We start from the raw sequence: 20,664 nt of genomic DNA, 5'->3' as shown, positions 1-20,664 counted from the left end.
TATATTTTGGGATCTGGGATCTGATGGGGTACAACAGTTGAACTAAGCTCATGAGGCATTTGTAAGTTATATTCTTCAACAATCAATGGGTATGTATCATTCATTTATAATATATTTAGCAACTATGGATTCTAGCTTTAGGAGACAGTTTAGCAATTTGTAGAAAGCACAGGAGGCTGCTGAGGGGAGGACAGCTCATAATCATGGCCGGAACGAAGCAAATGGAATGGTATTTAACACCAGGAAACCATGTGTTTGATGTATTTGATACCTTTCCACTGATTCCACTCAAGCCATAACCACAAGCCCGTTCTCCCCAATTAAGGTGCCACCAACCTCCTGTGGTAGAAAGAGTCTTAATGCATATCAGTTTAATGCTGCCTTGCTGCATATTAGTTGCAATTCTAAACCATTAAAATCAGATGTATATAAATCTATATCCGTCTTCCTCTCCACATCGGCTTCACACCACATGTAATCCACGCTACATTTCCCCAAGCACCTGAGGAATAACCAATAATACGTTTGAATCAACTTAATGGCGTATCATTTTAATGTACTGTGCGATCTCGTTAACTTTATGAAATGAATAACAAGGTGATAAAGGCTTCACTCTGAAAATAGTTTGCCAGGAGCAACACTGGGAAGTTCTAAAAGCATGTTCTCTTTACGTATATAAAGCTGACTGACTGACAGGTTCATAAAAAGCAGGCCATTGCAAAACGGTGAAACCACTCAGAGACCAGAGATCATCATCAACAGTGTGGCGGTAACATGTTCTGTACTGACCGTGTCTGACCATTGACCATGTCTGAATCTCCGCATCTATTAAAGGCAGTGGAAATATGGAACTGCGGGTGGACGGCTGCTGTCTGACTCCAGCTTCTGCCTCCCTCTCGAGGTCAGGCCTTAGATACTCCTATACTTCCACTCCACATGGGAGCGTGGCTGTGTGGGTGGGGAGAAAATAAGAAGGCTCCTGGACGGGACCCTGTCTACAAAGCCGCCACGGTGTAATTCAAACTGCATTCCAACCGTTGGAATTATGTAGCACACAGCAACAGTTACTCTCATTCAAAGATGTAGAGAAGTGGATTCCAATGGTTTGTTTAGATTTTAGGGGCGACAGCTAGCTTAGTGGTTAAGAGCATTAGGCCAATAACCAAAAGGTCGCTGGTTCGAATCCCAGACCCAACTAGTTGAAAAATCTGTTGATTTGCCCTTGAGCAAGGCACTTAACCGGAATTGCTCTGAATAACAGCATCTGCGAAATGACTGAAATGTAAATGTTAAGATTCACCAAAGTTCACTTCACTAGAAGAGGGGTGTTGTGCCCCCAGAGGAGCAGTGTGTTCTGGCTGCATACATCTACAACGTTTGGTATAAAGTCAACAATGCTATCTCATAACATATTTACAACTATTGTACAACTACATAGTAAAAATACTGTACAACTACATAGGAAATATGCTGTACAACTACATAGTAAATATACTGTACAACTACATAGTAAATATACAGGACAACTACATAGTAAATATACTGTACAACTACATAGTAAATATACTGTACAGCTATAACTACATAGTAAATATACAGGACAACTACATAGTAAATATACTGTACAGCTATAACTACATAGTAAATATACAGGACAACTACATAGTAAATATACTGTACAACTACATAGTAAATATACTGTACAACTACATAGTAAATATACTGCTCAACTACATAGTAAAAATACTGAACAGCGGCAACTACATAGTAAATATAATGTACAACTACATAGCAAAAATACTGAACAACTACATAGTAAATATTCTGTACAGTGCATGTCCTCTGTCCAGAGTTAACCCCTATAACCTTTTATCATCCGCCCCCACTCCCATCAAGCAGTACTTCGTCCCATCATCCATCCCTCAGCTAGCCCTGTCATGCCATTGGCTGCCCCTGGTCACCCCTAAACGGCCCCGACTGAGGGTTTGTGCTGCACGTTGTCGATGTGGCTGTTTATAGGATGTGACAACTGTATTAGGCACAAATCAGTCAGCCTGCTTCCATTCTCTGCTGGACTATGGAGCGATGTGCGCCGCGGGCCCCAGTTTTCACGGGCGGCTCTCGCTCTCTCTCTCGCTCGCTTTCTCTCTCCCGCTCACTCTCTTTATCTTCTTTCATTCTTTCCTTCCAGCATATCTCCCCCTATTATCAACGCCGCTCCCTCACCACCTAGCAGTCCTCCCTTGGGATGTAGTCTCTCCATTCTCTCCTGGCCTCGGTGATTCAGGGAATAAAGTCACACCCATCACACAGAGCAGCCAATCACCACCTTCTATTGACCTGTAAGCATCATCAGCTTCTTCATCTAGCACTGTAGAGGGTGTGGAGGGGGGAGGGGACAGAACACATAGAGGTGCAATAGAGGTTGTACTAATGTACCACACATTTGTATGTACTGTAGGCTAAACCAACAGAAACTACTCAATGTAAGGTTGATAACTACTTCAATGTACCGGTCATGGACTGAGGGTAATCTTGTTGATCATGCTGATTATACGAACTACTTGGGCCCACAGTAAAATACATTAGCCAATATCTATATAAGTGAAAATGTGGTAATACTTGATAATAGATTAAGAATTATTCAATTGACGTATATTCCATTTACAGAATGAGTCAAGTTAGATGATTTGTTCTAACACAGTAATGAATGAAGAAATCCCTCTGTCAATATGTCACAGGATGAGTTAAACAGAGTGAGGTCTGGGAGATTAGCAGTGCCTTGTGAAAAAGCGTCTCACTCGAGTGCCAATGGAAATCATCCAATTTCTGCCTCCAAGTTTAGAGTTAGAGACAGAAGGGGAAAATGAATGGGATTAGGTGAATAAAAACTTCCGAACACTTTAGCAAAATGTTTCTGCATGTTTAGATTTCCCTCTCAAAGAGGGATCGAGGGAACGTTCCCGGAAGATAGAACAGTCAACTTTTACAACTGTTTCTCTTCATACTTAATCAAGGTTGGGCGATCTAAAAACATTTAGCATGCATTTCCTTGTTCAGATTGTTCACCACAAAGCTACCCTATTAATATGGTTCCTTATCTTTCACAGCTTGTGAGACATAGATTTCACTTGTGATAAGTCTCGTCAGAAAATCTATGCAATCTCCAGCCGCCCAATTAGACAGCAATTCATCATTATGAGTATTGCTACACTTGGAAAAAAAAGTGTTCTTTAGTTGTCCCTGTAGGATAACCCTTTTGGGTTCCAGGTAGAATCCTTTTGGGTTCTATAGAAACTCAGCAAAAAAAGAAACGTCCTCTTACTGTCAACTGCGTTTATTTTCAGCAAACTTAACATGTGTAAATATTTGTATGAACATAACAAGATTCAACAACTGAGACATAAAATGAACAAGTTCCACAGGCATGTGACTAAAATAAATTGAATAATGTGTCCCTGAATAAAGGGGGGGGGGGTCAAAATCAAAAGTAGCCGTCAGTATCTGGTGTGGCCACCAGCTGCATTAAGTACTGCAGTGCATCACCACCTCATGGACTCCATGAACCTGGAAGTTGCCGGACATTCCTGGGGGGAATGGCCCTAGCCCTCACCCTCCAATACAACAGTTCCCAGACGTGCTCAATGGGATTGAGATCCGGGCTCCTCGCTGGCCATGGCAGAACTCTGACATTCCTGTCTTGCAGGATATCATGCACAGAACAAGCATGGCTGGTGGCATTGTCATGCTGGAGGGTCATGTCAGGATGAGCCTGCAGGAAGGGTACCACATGAGAGAGGATGTCTTCCCTTTAACGCACAGCGTTGAGATTGCCTGCAATGACAACAAGCTCAGTCTGATGATGCAGTGACACACCGCTCCAGACCATGACTGACCCTCCACCTCCAAATCGATCTCGCTCCAGAGTACAGGCCTTGGTGTAATGCTCATTCCTTCGACGATAAACGCGAATCCGACCATCACCCCTGGTGAGACAAAACTGCAACTCATCAGTAAAGAGCACTTTTTGCCAGTCCTGTCTGGTCCAGCGCCGATGGGTTTGTGCCCATAGGCGATGCTGTTGCCGGAAATGTCTGGTGAGGACCTGCCTTACAAAAGGCCAACAAGCCCTCAGTCCAGCCTCTCTCAGCCTATTGCGGACAGTCTGAGCACTGATGGAGGGATTGTGCGTTCCTGGTGTACAGCGCCGATGGGTTTGTGCCCATAGGCGATGCTGTTGCCGGAAATGTCTGGTGAGGACCTGCCTTACAAAAGGCCAACAAGCCCTCAGTCCAGCCTCTCTCAGCCTATTGCGGACAGTCTGAGCACTGATGGAGGGATTGTGCGTTTCTGGTGTAACTCGGGCAGTTGTTGTTGCCATCCTGTACCTGTCCCGCGGGTGTGATGTTCGGATGTACCGATTCTGTGCAGGTGTTGTTACACTTGGTCTGCCTCTGCGAGGGTGATCAGCTGTCCTTCCGGTCTCCCTGTAGCGCTGTCTTAGGTGTCTCACAGTACGGACATCACAATTTATTGCCTTGGCCACATCTGCAAGTCCTCATGCCTCCTTGCAGCATGCCTTAGGTACGGTCACGCAGATGAGCAGGGACCCTGGGCATCTTTCTTTTGGTGTTTTTCAGAATCAGTAGAAGGGCCTCTTTAGTGTCCTAAGTTTTTATAACTGTGAACTTAACTGCCTACCGTCTGAAAGCTGTTAGTGTCTTAAAGACTGTTCTACAGGTGCATGTTTATTAATTGGTTATGGTTCATTGAACAAGCATGGGAAACAGCGTGTAAAACCTTTACAATGAAGATCTGTGAAGTTACTTGGATTTTTTTGACAAATTATCTTTGAAAGACAGGGTCCTGTTTCTTTTTTTGCTGAGTTTCTAAACCTTCTGTAGAAAGGGTTCTACCAGGAACCCAAAAGGGTTCTACCTGCAACCAAAATGGGTTCCTCAAAGGGGTCTCCTTTGGGACAGTCGAAGAATCCATTATGGTTCTAGATAGCAGGCTTTTTTCTAAGAGTGTAGGTTGACATTAGCTACCCTGTTTAGTTGCCTTGCCTGAGACTACAGAAGACAGAGGTGAGCGTACACAGAGCTATGGAGTAACTGCTGGCCTCTAGCTCCGGAGGCTCACTGTCTTCTTTGATATCCAGCAAAAAAAATCACAATACTAGATCTTGAATAGTCTGTCTCTGATTCTTGCGAGAGCAAACAGCACACTCCTGTGAATTGTTGTTGATTTCAGGTGATTTCTCAAGGTTGCAAGGGACTGAACAGAGAGCGATTCACAGCCTTCTGAACTTTGCTTTTCAGGGGCTCAGGAACACAAAGTGAAGGAGAGGGGCTAAGCAACACATTAGATCACTTCTGATTTCTAAGGGATACAGATCACCTCAGGCAGACTGTCTACACTATTCACTTTTCCATTTCTGGGTTTTTAAATTCAGGTTGTTTGTTCACTGGTTTCACATTGGGATCACATGAATGCTCCCACATGTTTCACAGACATGTAAGATTCATCAAATGTGGTCAATATTCACCCTTATTACCTAGCATTTTGTTTAATTGTGGGTTTCCATTGTGACCCTTGTCCACCAATCAGGTGCCTTTTGAGTAGTGTGGGGGAAATAATTGTATTTCACCCGATGTTAACATTCTGTCATGAAGAGCACGTGTTCAACATAACAAAAAACACTTTGTCCTATCTCTAGAGAAAAAAAGGCTACAGTAAGAGCCTATTAATAACTACTGTAGCTGGCACAGCCACAAAGTCATAAAATCCGATTTAAACGTAACCCTTTCCTTAACTTTAACCACACTGCTAACCCTAACTAAGAATAACCATAACCTTAAATAAAGACAGAAAATGTATATATATAAATTTTTACAATATTTCCAATTTTGAATTTGCAGCTGGTCTATCTAAGGGGAAATCGATCAGTTCTGTTTCCAGGACAAGACTCATGACAATAAATGTCAACCTTCCCACATGGTTCCACCTCCATCTCCTATGCGGCTTCCAGCTGCTGGGTGATTAATCTGGGAGGAACTCGACAGTAACTTCCGAGTCAGATGGAGAGGATCAAAGTGAGGTGTAGGATCACTGATCTACAAATAGTATTCCCTAACAAATAATATGTTTTGTGATATTAAGATTTGCAGAGCTACGCCTCCCCTGGCTTAGGCAATCACACGTGCACAACCAGACAATGATTGATTGGAGACAGCTTATGCCTATACTAGTGGACAATGCTGTAAATACCGGTAAAAGCACAGTGTCTACAGTTGTGGCCAGAAACTCCAGGCCCTATTCATAAGGCCCTGGTCCAAACCCTGTTCCCTCCCCCCTCTAATCAACAGTTTCATGACTCCAATCTCCTTCCCAAGCCAATCTAGGAAACCGATTCAGGAACAAGAGAGAGAAGATTGCGATTGAGAGTTTGCTTTTAGTGTGGCCATGATTTGCCCACTTATGTCCTTTTGTGCTAGATGTATACCCTAGCATTTTTAAAGCTAGAATCCTTAGTTGCTCCATCCATTTTTGGACTTATAAATGAATTATATATACATATGTGTGTGTGTGTGTGACTGTATACACTGCCCACTTTTTAGTTTCTGGTTGTTTGTTCACTGGTTTCACATTGGGAGCACATGAATGCTCCCACATGTTTCACAGACACGTGGGACTCATCAAATATGTTAAATAATCACTCTTATCACTGGTTTAGCGTTTAGTTTAATCGTATTGTCACGCCCTGATCTTAGAGAGCCTTTTTATTCTCTATTTGGTTAGGTCAGGGTGTGACTAGGGTGGGCAATCTATGTTGTATTTTCTATGTTGGCCTGGTATGGTTCCCAATCAGAGGCAGCTGTCTATCGCCTTTTTCTCACCTTAGTTATTGGGATCTTGACTTTGTATAGTTACTGTGTAGCCTGCAGAACTTTACGTTCGTTTATATATATTTTTTTTTTGGTGTTCATCTAATAAAGAAAGATGTACGCTTACCACGCTGCACCTTGGTCTCCTCATTCCGACGGCAAGCGTAACACGTATGATTCCAAGGTGACCCCTCCCACTGGGCAAAGGCGTTCAACGTCTAATTTTGATTTACATTTGGTTGAGTTGTCAACTAACATGAATTCAAAGTGAAATCAACCAAAAATGTCACCCTGCCATTGGATTTAGGTTGGGTGAAAAAAAATGATATTCTCTTACGTTGATGATCAGTTTTCCACATTGATTCAACCACATCACATTTAATTTTGGGTTGAAATGACATTGATTCAACCAGTGGGCTGTCTTTTAAGGAAAAGGAACCGTTCTCTATGCTGACTCAGTGATGTATCAATGCATAGTTCAACTAGAGCTGAAAGCACGTCAGCAATAAGAATGATCATCATGAGATACTGTCAGAGTGATATGAGAAATAAATGAATCAGAGGTGAGTGATAGCACTTTTTCACACACATTCCCCCCGTCCAATTAGAATGGAGATAAAGGAACGGACAGATCCACCACAGAAGTTCATTACTGAAGTCCAGATGTGAGTGTGTCTGTGCGTATGTGGTGTGTGATGTGGTCTGCAAAAGCACATTGTAGGTGGTTGTGTGTGTGTGTGTGTGTGTGTGTGTGTGTGTGTGTGTGTGTGTGTGTGTGTGTGTGTGTGTGTGTGTGTGTGTGTGTGTGTGTGTGTGTGTGTGTGTGTGTGTGTGTGTGTGAGTGAGACAGGAGAGCCACAGCTGAATGTTGTTCCGCCGTAGAGGCTGGCTGAGTGAGGCTAATGGTGGGCGGGTGCCTGGGCAGCCCTCCACAGTAATGGACCATGCAGGCAGTGGTATTCACCATATAATCCTTTAGAGTTCCTCCCAGGTTAATCACCCAGCAGCTGGGAGCCGCCTGGCAGAAGGAGGTAGAGCCCCGTGGATGGGCCATGCTAAATTAAATGAATGGAAGATGGCCTCATTAGCACTCGCTCTGTTGCTCCGGGAGGCGGGAGGGAATGTCTTGGCCTCGCCATTGCTGGCTTTAGGCTGCATAGGGTGTAGGTTGTATTGGCTGTAGGTTGTAAATTAAGCTGTAGGCTGTAAACTATAGGCTGTAGGCTGTGAGCCATACCAGTCCTGGCCTGCATCAAAGTATATAATACATTGATTTAAACTTCATCAAGGGCTGCTGTCAATCTGTTTCTCCACTTGTACTGTAACTATACTCATAAATCACTAGGCATAGATGCTAAATGAAATGTTGTATAGTTGTGTGTATTCATTCTGGTTAATGTTGAGTCCTGTGCTATTTTGCCCTATCCAGAGGTGCCTTACTGACATGGTCCTCCACTGCCTCCTGTGCACACTCAAATCCCCTTGAGAGTGCTCAATTCATCACCTGTCCTGTGTCTCATAAGGCCCTGGTCCAAAACCTATTACCTCCCCCATCCTCCCACCTAGTTGCATGTTTCATTCTCCTTCCCAAGCCAATCTAGGAAACCAAATCAGAAACAAGAGAGAAGATTGCGGCTACTTTCAGCTTTCTCCTTTAGAGTGGCCATGATTTGCCCGCTTATGTCCTTGTGTGCTAGATGTATAGCCTAGTATTTTTAACCACTTGTTCATTTCATCAGTTGCATAGGATGATGAAGATTGATGGTGTGTGTGTGTGTGTGTGTGTGATGGTGTATGTGTGTGTGTGATTGGGGAATAACTGATTACATGTGATCAGCTACATGTCATCCATTTTTTTTTACGTAACTCAGGGTTTCCCAAACACGGTCCAACAACCCCCCCAAGCACTACACAACTGATTCAAATCATCAAAGCTTGATGATCAGTTGTTTATTTGAATCAGCTGTGTAGTGCTAGGGCAAAAATTTAATGTACACGGGGGACCCAGGACTGAGTTTGGGAAATCCTGAGTTACGTTACCAGCAAAAATATTGTAATCAGATTACAGATACTTTAGAAAAACAAGATGATTACTTCTTGGATTACTTTCAATATAGAAATTATGTTTGCGAGAAGAAAAAAAACATGACACCTTTCTGTTTTATGAATACAATTCAATTAAACATTGAAAAAAGGCGCAATTTTTAATTTGTTCCACCTGAGCGAGTCTGACCACAAGTCAGTGACTACTATGATGACACACCAAAAGCGTTTGATGGATCCTTTTTGTCTTCTTCTAATGCCTCTTAAGGGGAAAGTACTCCAAAAGTAACAAAGTAATCAGATTACGTTACTGAGTTTGGTTAATCTAAAAGTTACTTTACTGATTACAATTTTGGAAAGATAACTATTAACTGTAACGGATTTAGAAAGTGACATACCAAACCATGTGTGAGTGCAAGTGGGCATGTCTGTATATGTGGTGTGTGTTTATATAGAAGGTGTCTGTGTTTGTTCCGGACCTAATGGTGCAATTGATTAGCATAATTGTAATTACTTGTGTGGAATGCAGTCAGACTCATGCCCCAGGTGAGTATCAGATGAGGTTGGTATTCTTCCCGTCCTCCTCGCTCCTCGTGGTGAATAACTGAAATTGCCCCGCGTAAACACCTCAGAGACTTCAGCACCAGCTTTACAGCCCTGAGAGACAAGGGGTGGAAAAATAATGCAGAAAATTAGAGCCGTTTTATTCTTGCTGACCAAACAGTTCCTTACTTTGATGCATTACGCTTGGGTCAGCTTCGGAATCTGTGTAGTGTAGCACTTGACCTGAAAAAACCCTGTGCACATTGTTGCTCCTCTGTCAGCATTGATGATTCGTTCCAGGTAAAAACATTTACCAGGGTTGGACACATGCAGAGTTTTTCAGTGGTTTTTGTCATGTAACAATCCCATTCCATTCCTGGGGGACGCCAGATATACTGCATATAATGACGAGATGGTCTAGTCTCCACCCTAACAATGGGAGTCGTCCCAAAGGCTGGAAGGCAGGTGTTCTGCTTATCGCTCTGCTTATCGCTGTGTTTGTGGACAGATTTCAACAGGAGGGGACAGTCCCACTTCGCCCCTTCCTGTCTCTAGCCCAGCAATAACACACCATATTCAAATAATCATAATTTCCGCAAATCAAGGCTTGGGAGAAATAACTGCTTGAGAAACTATGTTCTATACTAAGTAGAGGCCTAACTTTCCCATTATGTACACCCATATTCTCACACCACGCCCTGAGCTGTCTAATGAGCCAAGCAGTCCTAACCATTTGCTGCTTTCCCCTCTTGATTAGGCACATATGAGAGAGAATGATTCACGTCTTTTTCAATTGAAATGTGTTGATTACAAAAATCGCTCGCTGTGCAAAGGAGATTATGACGATGAATCAAATCATACTTGGGCTGCCAAACCACCACTGTTCTGAGAATCAGACGTCCCTTTATAGGGAGAAAAACTGTTCAGCAGATTCATCAGAGCTCAAAGTGAAAGTCAGATGAAGCCAGACCTTCTACCCAGAATGCAAAGTAGGATACTTTTGACGTGAATTTAGGCAAGAAGATCACTGGGCAAAACTTCTTCATCATCCAGCGAGTTAGAGCCCGGAATAAATACCCATGTTTTTCTGGTCACAATCTGAATGGAAATTCATTCCTTAGGCAGCAGGATTTCAGTGACAGATATTTGCTGTTCTGAATTCTGTACTTTCTTGGAGACAATCCTGTCCTATCATGGATGTGGGTTCCTCTCCCACAGTAGATGGAAACACAACCTACTTGCATAACAGGTGGTAAACACAGAACATTCTAGCATTTCCTTTACTCTCTCCTCCCCCTTGTCAACAAGGGAAATAGGGGTAGGGTGCATACATCTTCTCAGCCTTAATCAATGCTCACGTGTTGACATGATGAGAAAGAGAGGGAAAGATAGTGTGTGCCTAGTCTCTGTTTTGACTTGTGCCTCTCTGCTCTGCAGACAGCGTGGGGGGCTTTAGCAGCTCAAGCTGTGAAGCTGCAGCTCACTGTGGATCCATGGCACCTCCGCCAGTAGTCTGTCATCGCTAGTGTTGCTTGGCAGTCTAAATCTGGCCAGGAAACAAGCAGCAGCGTCTCTCCTGCTGCCTACATATCCTGCTCTGTGGGGATATAACACTCCGCTCCATAGCAATCAATATTGGATGCACTTTCAGGGACCAGCCGAGAAAATGGCCTCAGGCTGGACTGGTCCCATCCCACCCATTTTCTATATTTAAAACTAGCCTGGCGTATAATGAAATACATTACCTGCCATGAGCGCTCATAACTCTACCAAGGAACAGACAGAGGAGTTATGGGGAGCGGGACGAAGAATGATCCAACTACACAAATAATGTTTTTACTCTCAAGAACATTTATCACTGTGGCTCCAGCAGATAAATCACAACTGCGTTGGTGGGGGATAAAATTTCCTTGAAATCGCTTGATAATGCGGGATAAAAAGCCCATCATGAAATAAGTAAATCTGGCTCTTGCATCTGGGATGATACAGTGTTTGTGTGTGTTGTGTGTGTGTGTGAGGAAGAGAGTGAGAGCCAGAAGAAATGTGTGAGATGGAAACAGCCCAGAATTCCCCCGAGGGAGGCATAGGGCCTCGGCTCTCCCCATCTGATAGGAAAATAGACATGGCAGCTATCAACACATGATCCTCCAGCACCACGCTGCACCCCCTCCTACTCCTCATCTCCCCTCATCGTCCCTCATCTCCAACATCTGCACCCATCACAGTCTGGTCTCTACAGGCTGCCAGAGAAGGCATACTGTACCCATCACCAAGAAAAGCTGGAAAGAAAACAAACCCTGAAGTTCCCATTGGGGAGAGTAGAGAACAACTCGGGATAAGAATGTTATGAGTAATTTGTGTTTGTATAAATTGTGCACAGATAAAACAACTATTGCTGCTTCGGATACAGTGGGATTGAAGCAATCCTGTACTGCAGTTTCTAAAGTGAAGGAGAAATAGTCCTATTTTATTATTAAATCACATCAAATCACATTTTATTTGTCACATGCATTGAATACAACCTTACAGTGAAATGCTTACTTACAAGCCCTTAACCAACAATGCAGTTTTAAGAAAATCCCTAAAAAAAAGTAAGAGATAAGAATAACAATTAAAGAGCAGCAGTAAATAACAATAGCGGGGCTGTATACAGGGGGTACCCTGTACAGAGTCAATGTGTCAATGTGCGGGGGGCACCGCTGTCGAGGTAAGGTCTAGGTCTAGGTCATATGTACATGTAGATAGACTTATTAAAGTGGCTATGAATAGATAATAACAGATAGTAGCAGCAGCGTGGTGGGAGGGGGGGGGGCAATGCAAATAGTCTGGGTAGCCATTTGATTAGCTTTTCAGGAGTCTTATGGCTTGGGGGTAGAAGCTGTTTAGGAGCCTCTTGGACCTAGACTTGGCACTCTGGTACCGCTTGCCGTGGGGTAGCAGAGAGAATAGTCTATGACTAGGGTGGCTGGAGTCTTTGACAATTCTTTGAGGCACTTCAAGGTGTGCACATGCAACTGTTAATAACACAACGACAGTGGGTCGTTCTGTGGTGTGGCTGCAGGTATCCTTCGAAACCGTGCAAAGCAGGGGAAATTATTGTAATCCAAAGCGAAAGATAGGAAGATACAAGGAAATTGAATAATTGCTGTGCTAAAAGCCCTTACCTGGCTCCAAATGGAGGCTGGCTTCAACAAGGGGAAATGACAGTAATTAGGTGAGGACATTTCAGCCATGTAAATGGAACTAATGCATCACAGTCAAATGGGTAGGAGCATTGACACACTCATAGACCAGTAATAACCTGGCCTTTGTCCTCTCTGATCAATACGGGGTGATTACATTCAACAGCACTGGGTGCCTCCTAAATGGCACCTTCTTCCCTATTCCCTATTTAGTGCAGAGCCCCATTCTGACTAGGGTGCCATTTGGGACAAAGCCTTAAAAATAAGCTCTTAATAGGTACAAAGCTAAATCCAATGTTGGATTTCAATCTTTTTTAGATGCACTTGGAGGGAAGAATAATCTTTAAGCCATAGGTTATGACAGGCAGTTAAAAGAGAGAGCGAGACAGAGAGAGAGAGAGGAAGTTTCTATCATCCAATGCTATTAGTATCTCAATCAGAGAAATAGCTCCCATGTCCCTTCGCGGGGATTTGAAACCCCTCCCTAGCTCTACGTCACTTATCCCGTTCTCCTCCACACACAACGTCCTTGGCTGAGTTATGACGGTACTGCAATAATGAGCAGACAATCCAACATGTTGAGCTCACATCACTCCCTGGCAGGGTTGGGGACAGTGGAGGGGGTGTTAGATATTCCACAACGTGGTACACTCCTGCCAGCCTTGGGATAGTAATGAGGCAGCGCCAGCGTGGCAGACCCACCACCGTAACACCCCCGTCTTGCTGCCTAATGAATGAATGAGCCGCGCCTAGAGTGTTGAAAAACAGTCCGGTTCCGCACCAGCCCCTGAAGGGGAATTCCTTCCTTCCCCAGCCAACATCCCAACCCCTCCTCCACCTGATCCTCCTCCTCCCGCCCCTGATTCCTGCGGGGATGATTGATTAAACCCAGAATGGTGAACACCCTCCCCCCTCCACCTTGTATTCATTTGGTTTGTGCCCCATACAATGCACTGATACACTATCAGCAATGACCTCATCTTATTTAATTTTTTAAATAATCAGATCAATACTACAGTAGAATGTGATCTGAGGTCATTCAGGTCAATGATTACCATCAACCTGAGACAGTAATGTTTAGGAATCATCATAAATAAAATGTTGGTAAATAAATGGCATTTGTGATTTGTCACAAGGGAGTTGGGGTTTAACATCATTCTGCTGAATAGCATGAAACATACATTTGGGTTTAGACAACTGAAGAATAAGTGTTTAGTGTTTACTATGCCCCTGAAAGACACACTGTCACACCAAATGCAGAATGTGAGCCGCAGGCCCCAAGAGCTCACAGATTTGGATCACAGGGTTGCAGCTCCGCTCCCCCCCCCCCCCCCCCCCCCCTCTCTGGCCTGCGGTATGTCACTGTCCAGGTGCAGAGCGATGCAAAAACATGTCTGGAACAGACTGTCAGCCACAGGCGCCCAGGGGACAACGAACCAGATCGCAGAAAAAAACAAGAGTTGGACCCTGAAAACTAGTTTCACCGTTGATATGAACCTTGTCCTCTGCTGCTCAGGCAGAAACACATCTGTCACTTCCCTTTCTTTGTCTCCCAGGGATTGAACCAGGGTGCCACCTCTCTCATCGCTCTCTGGGCACTGTTTCATGTGTGGTGAGGTCTGTTGATTATCAGGAGAGACCACTAGGTCAGGATATAAAACACCAATGTCAACACTCTATGCATCATACTAAGCACAATAACATCACTAGAATAAATAGGTTTGAAAAAGCAGATACAAACAGATTAAATTCATACGGACAGACATGTATTTTTTCTCTTCATGCAATACAAATTAAAATCTTTGTTATTATCCTGCAAATCCCATCCCAACCTTAATTCTTATAGTCTGCAAAAGTGCGGCAGGGTAGCCTAGTGGTTAGAGCATTGGACTAGTAAACGAAAGGTTGCAAATTCAAATCCCCGAGCTGACAAGGTACAAATCTGTCATTCTGCCCCTGAACAGGAAGTTAACCCACTGTTCCTAGGCCGTCGTTGAAAATAAGAATTTGTTTTTAACTGACTTGCCTAGTTAAATAAAGGTTAAAAAAATATATATATAAAAAATGTAAAAAGTACCTCGGGTCATTTCATCATGCATACAAATAATAATAATCCATGACTGCTGAACTGCAATCTTCAAAGCATTGTCATCCTCTGTTTTGTTCATCAGTGATATCCCCACAAGGTTTCCTTCATGTAAAAGGGATCTGACTGTCTCTCTCCTCCAGTTACGTTGATTTATATACCGTTATATTCCAGAGGACAGTGCAGTGTGTACGTTCTATACTCTATGACTGCATGCGCTCCTCTGTGTCGGTTTACCAGTTTGTGGATCTGTTGGGGTCTCGAGCGCCTCTCTCCAGGAAGCAGTAAGCCCTGAGGCCCCGAGGCCCTGCTGCAGAGGACACAAGTCTTCAGACCTGAACAACGGCAAGTTCCCTGCAAATGTCAAACCACAGTCCCAAGGAATTGCAACCTCACAACACACTTGATCAATAGTTCCGTTGATCACAATTGTACATGCTTACTGCATGATTACACAGTCCTCTAGACTTAGCACACAATGACTGGCTTTTCTCTGAGGGGTAGACATGTGGATATAGGGAATATAAATTAACTCACATTGCACACTACTGGTTTGGCATCATTAGTAGAGCTGACTCCACACTCCAAGACTGCTTCCATCACGTGGACGTGGACTGGGATATGTGGACTGTGGACTGGGATATGGACTGGGATATGTTTCGTATTGCATCAGATAACAATATTGACGAATACACTGATTCGGTGTGCGAGTTCATTAGAACGTGCGTTGAAGATGTCATTCCCATAGCAACGATTAAAACATTCCCTAACCAGAAACCGTGGATTGATGGCAGCATTCGCGTGAAACTGCTTTTAATCAGGGCAAGGTGACTGGTAACATGACCGAATACAAACAGTGCAGCTATTCCCTCCGCAAGGCTATCAAACAAGCTAAGCGTCAGTACAGAGACAAAGTAGAATCTCAATTCAACGGCTCAGACACAAGAGGCATGTGGCAGGGTCTACAGTCAATCACGGACTACAAGAAGAAATCCAGCCCAGTCACGGACCAGGATGTCTTGCTCCCAGGCAGACTAAATAACTTTTTTGCCCGCTTTGAGGACAATACAGTGCCACTGACACGGCCTGCAACGAAAACATGCGGACTCTCCTTCACTGCAGCCGAGGTGAGTAAGACATTTAAACGTGTTAACCCTCGCAAGGCTGCAGGCCTAGACGGCATCCCCAGCCGCGCCCTCAGAGCATGCACAGACCAGCTGGCCGGTGTGTTTACGGACATATTCAATCAATCCCTATACCAGTCTGCTGTTCCCACATGCTTCAAGAGGGCCACCATTGTTCCTGTTCCCAAGAAAGCTAAGGTAACTGAAGTGCTTTGAGAGACTAGTCAAGGACCATATCACCTCCACCCTACCTGACACCCTAGACCCACTCCAATTTGCTTACCGCCCAAATAGGTCCACAGACGATGCAATCTCAACCACACTGCACACTGCCCTAACCCATCTGGACAAGAGGAATACCTATGTGAGAATGCTGTTCATCGACTACAGCTCAGCATTTAACACCATAGTACCCTCCAAACTCGTCATCAAGCTCGAGACCCTGGGTCTCGACCCCACCCTGTGCAACTGGGTACTGGACTTCCTGACGGGCCGCCCTCAGGTGGAAGGGTAGGCAACAACATTTCCACCCCGCTGATCCTCAACACTGGGGCCCCACAAGGGTGCGTTCTGAGCCCTCTCCTGTACTCCCTGTTCACCCACGACTGCGTGGCCACACACGCCTCCAATTCAATCATCAAGTTTGCGGACGACACAACAGTGGTAGGCTTGATTACCAACAACGACGAGACGGCCTACAGGGAGGAGGTGAGGGCCCTCGGAGTGTGGTGTCAGGAAAATAACCTCACACTCAACGTCAACAAAACTAAGGAGATGATTGTGGACTTCAGGAAACAGCAGAGGGAACACCCCCCTATCCACATCGATGGAACAGTAGTGGAGAGGGTAGCAAGTTTTAAGTTCCTCGGCATACACATCACAGACAAACTGAATTGGTCCACTCACACAGACAGCATCGTGAAGAAGGCGCAGCAGCGCCTCTTCAACCCCAGGATGCTGAAGAAATTCGGCTTGTCACCAAAAGCACTCACAAACTTCTACAGATGCACAATCGAGAGCATCCTGGCGGGCTGTATCACCGCCTGGTACGGCAACTGCTCCGCCCTCAACCGTAAGGCTCTCCAGAGGGTAGTGAGGTCTGCACAACGCATCACCGGGGGCAAACTACCTGCCCTCCAGGACACCTACACCACCCGATGTTACAGGAAGGCCATAAAGATCATCAAGGACATCAACCACCCGAGCCACTGCCTGTTCACCCCGCTATCATCCAGAAGGCGAGGTCAGTACAGGTGCATCAAAGCTGGGACCGAGAGACTGAAAAACAGCTTCTATCTCAAGGCCATCAGACTGTTAAACAGCCACCACTAACACTGAGTGGCTGCTGCCAACACACTGACACTGACACTGACTCAACTCCAGCCACATTAATAATGGGAATTGATGGGAAATGATGTAAATATATCACTAGCCACTTTAAACAATGCTACCTTATATAATGTTACTTACCCTACATTATTCATCTCATATGCATACGTATATACTGTACTCTATATCATCGACTGCATCCTTATGTAATACATGTATCACTAGCCACTTTAACTATGCCACTTTGTCTACATACTCATCTCATATGTATATACTGTACTCGATACCATCTACTGTATCTTGCCTATGCTGCTCTGTACCATCACTCATTCATATATCCTTATGTACATATTCTTTATCCCCTTACACTGTGTATAAGACAGTAGTTTTGGAATTGTTAGTTAGATTACTTGTTGGTTATTACTGCACTGTCGGAACTAGAAGCACAAGCATTTCGCTATACTCGCATTAACATCTGCTAACCATGTGTATGTGACAAATACAATTTGATTTGATTTGATTTGATTTGGCTAGGCCAACCTCCACCATGAAGGGAAGGACAGTACACTTCATAACTGGCTACTGTAGCAATCTCTGTTTGTATTCAATCACATTACCATATAAATGATAAAGACAGGGCTTAGCCTGTAAAACCCAAAGAGCATTCAGAGATCTCCTGAACTCCTATGAGTACTGACAGTGTTCAACCTACTAGCTCTCCCTGTGAGGGTTAGGTGATATTGAGCAGGTAGGGGTGGGAAGGAGGAGGCTGCTCTGCATATTGAGGTTGGAGGGTGAGTGCAGGTCACCAAGGAGACAGATAAGACCCTACCTTGCATATTAAGACATTTTTCACCGGAATGGAGAGTGAACTGCTGCAATGTAAAAAAATATATACTTACAGGCAGATACTGTAGAAAAAAGAAAAAGTACAGTATGTTACCATACATTCCAAAGAAACTTTGGTTTAACAGTACATTACTGTAAAGCTTACAACAACATTTTTTTTTACATTGTTGGATGTGGTACATGATTGTGTAGTTGAAAGGGTCTTTCTCCGCCTAAGAATAAATGCATACAGTTGAAGTTGGAAGTTTACATACACCTTAGCCAAATACATTTAAACTTAAAAGTTTTTCACAATTCCTGACATTTAATCCTAATAAAAATTCTCTGTCTTAGGTCAGTTAGGTTCACCACTTTATTTTAAGAATGTGAAATATCAGAATAATAGTAGAGAGAATGATTTATTTCAGTGTATTTCTTTCATCACATTCCCAGTGGGTCAGAAGTTTACATACACTCAATTTGTATTTAGTAGCATTGCCTTTAAATTGTTTAACTTGGGTCAAACGTTTTGGGTATCCTTCCACAAGCTGGTATAATTGAGTCAGGTTTGTAGGCCTCCTTGCTCGCACATGCTTTTTCAGATCTGCCCACAAATGTTCTATGTCATTGAAGTCAGAGCTTTGTGATGGCCACTCCAATACCTTGACTTTGTTGTCCTTAAGCCATTTTGCCACAACTTTGGAAGTTTGCTTGGGATCATTGTCCATTTGGAAGACCCATTTGCGACCAAGCTTTAACTTCCTGATTGATGTCTTGAGATGTTGCTTCAATATATCCACATCATTTCCTACCTCATGATGCCATCTATTTTGTGAAGTGCACCAGTTCCTTCTGCAGCAAAGCACCCCCACAAAATGATGCTTCCACCCCCGTGCTTCATGGATGGAATGGTGTTCTTCGGCTTGCAAGCCTCCCCCTTTTTCCTCCAAACATAACTTTTCGCACTAATGTACATTTATCTCTAGGAGACAGTTGTTTTCGAGATGGGGGCGTCCTATATGTCTGTGACCACAATTGTATTAGGTTAGGGAAAAGGGGACTGGTATTTTACCAGGGTATCACCTGATAATTACATTATGCTTATGCCTTGGTAATGACAGCAATGATGATGAGGATGATAATGATGATGACGACGAGCATAATAATGATGATGATGATGATAATGACGACGAGCATGATAATGATGATGATAAAGACGACAACGATCTCTAAATAAATGACAACAACACTGACAATGATTTTGCTGAAGAATGATTATGGTTATGATATCCTTAAACATAATCGCTCTGATTTGGTCTCAAATGACTTTATATTATACTGCGGATCATAAATAACACATTTCTACCAGTAAGGCTGAGTCGAAACTTCATCAGGCAAACTCCAGGTACCCCAGAAATAAAGTCTTCTGACCCTGTTAAAGCTGTGCATAGAATGTGCATATGAGGAAGGGTGATGAGGACCCACAGATCCTTACTATAAGGAGATCTCATACTGGTTCTGCTTGAATGTATAGTATGCCGGTTGCACGAACATATCTTGAAAGTTAAGATTGAGTTGAAAGTTAAAGTTAGAGATTCTGATGCAACTCTGTGAGCGAATGGTCACTACTTATTATTGAGCAATAGGTAGATAGAAACATGACATACCCCGCGTAATCTAACAGAATATTGGATTTTAAGCTGATTTAATGTTAGTAAAATGTAATGTTTCAGCAAGAATGGGATTTTGAGAAGGCTAATAGTGTATTTAAGGGATCTGAATTGGTCATCAACATTTACAGTAGCTGTGACCAGTGTTGGGGTTGCTACTCAAAAAAGTAATACATTACCAATGAATTGTTACTTAATTCAAAAGTAACAAATTACTTGTCACTCCCTGGGAAAAATAATTAGTTACACTACTGGATATAGTACATTCAGCTACGTGTTACAGTATGTAGGCCTATACAAGTAGCCTAATTACCAGCTACAAGTTTGTTCAGCTCTCCCTGGGCTCCAGCCTGTCCTCCTGAAAGATTAAATCAAGCCTTGGTTGTTTGGTTGAGGTAGGCCTACAGCAGCAGTGGTCAGGCCTCCGGGGTCTTTCACTATGAGATTTGTCTTGGCGTGTTGCTTTGCAGGTTCTTCAAGAGATTGGAAGTTGTGTTTCTAGCAGTGGAGAGATGTTTCTTTCCTGGACAGAGTTTACATTCTACAGTTATATTCTTGTAATGTTGTCCTTCTACCAAATCAAAGTAATGGAAGTACTTCTGAGAAACTCAATGTTTTAGACACTTCTGACATTTTTCACTAAAACTGTTCGTAGTAATAGCGTGTATGTAAACAGGAACTTGGTGAAAGGACTAAGGACAAAAACAATTAGAATCTGGGGCAGGGGAATTTTTAATATTTATTTCGTCAACAGAGGGAATAATAACCATCCCAAATATTTATTTGGATCTATAACTGTAATAGGAAGGAAATGATAATAAAAGTAAAGAAGTAACGGAGTAACGGAGACCTATCTGATCAGTAACTGTAATAGTATTACTCAAATAATATTACATATTACTCGTTACCGCCAAAAGTAATATTATTACTGTACCTCCCCAACACTGGCTGTGACACATCAACAGTGAAATT

The 20,664-nt window shown here is 43.4% G+C and overlaps 1 protein-coding gene across 2 annotated transcripts in view; it reads right to left on the bottom strand.

Annotated features, from left to right (window-relative positions):
* LOC109879461 (myotrophin) overlaps nt 1-20,664 on the bottom strand; it is a 58,748-nt gene that overhangs the window by 27,467 nt on the left and 10,617 nt on the right. Inside the window, exons 1-2 of one of the 2 annotated variants that reach the window (XM_031797226.1) lie at nt 14,733-14,963; nt 9,445-9,587 (exon numbers count right to left, since the gene is read on the bottom strand). The gene's annotated coding sequence lies outside the window, so the exon portion shown is untranslated. Of the gene's footprint in view, nt 1-9,444; nt 9,588-14,732; nt 14,964-20,664 lie in introns of those variants that run through there. The other variant, XM_020471630.2, reaches the window with a different exon arrangement.

This window comes from Oncorhynchus kisutch, linkage group LG19, assembly GCF_002021735.2.
Source record: "Oncorhynchus kisutch isolate 150728-3 linkage group LG19, Okis_V2, whole genome shotgun sequence".
Lineage (NCBI taxonomy): Eukaryota > Metazoa > Chordata > Actinopteri > Salmoniformes > Salmonidae > Oncorhynchus > Oncorhynchus kisutch.
Note: the sequence above shows the minus strand (reverse complement) of the source record. Positions and strands in the feature narration are given on the sequence as shown.